The sequence below is a fragment of the Gavialis gangeticus genome, unplaced genomic scaffold (genome assembly GCF_001723915.1).
Source record: "Gavialis gangeticus isolate Ggan-Ray unplaced genomic scaffold, GavGan_comp1, whole genome shotgun sequence".
Taxonomy (NCBI): domain Eukaryota; kingdom Metazoa; phylum Chordata; order Crocodylia; family Gavialidae; genus Gavialis; species Gavialis gangeticus.
The window spans coordinates 106,342,496-106,343,074 of NW_017729024.1; the positions used below are offsets into that span (position 1 = coordinate 106,342,496).

General features: G+C 41.1%; 1 protein-coding gene across 2 annotated transcripts in view; it reads left to right on the forward strand.

Moving 5' to 3' along the window:
* PLIN2 (perilipin 2) overlaps nt 1–579 on the forward strand; it is an 11,719-nt gene that overhangs the window by 5,730 nt on the left and 5,410 nt on the right. The gene's annotated exons all lie outside the window — the stretch shown is intronic.

Here is a 579-nt window from a genome sequence, read left to right on the forward strand (position 1 = left end):
CCCCCCCCCCCCCCCCCCCCGGAAAAAAAAAAGTTACTGCTGGAAATTGCAGTGCATATTTTATGTAAGTAGTAACAACAGCTGCTACCTGTGGGAGTGGAGAGAGGAGTGAAAGTAATTTCTGTGCCTCATAATAGCAATCTGCTGCTACTGCTACTTGGCTATTTTATTACAAGGAAAGATTTTTTTGCTGTTTTCTGGGGTTTATTTTTATCCTTCCTTTCAAAAATACAATGTGTGCATTTATTGCTAAGATGCATACATCTTTGTGTAGAAGAAAACATGATGACTTAAGGAGGACTAAGGAACTCTTTCCAGTCCTCTGCTGTCTTCTGTTCCATCCCACCACTTTAACTAGCTGGGGATCAAATGCTATCGTATTGGGAGTTCCACTTTTCTTAAAGTGGAAGCTTCACATGCATTTCACACTTGAGCAGAAAGTGAATTTTTTTGTGTTTGTACAACATAGCTAAATCGGATCTAGAACAGAGCTAGACCTAGCATATGCATAAGTAGACCTTAGAAAACTAGGTGAGTTCTTGAAAATAAGGCCCTTAAACCGTCTTTCCCCCCCCCCCC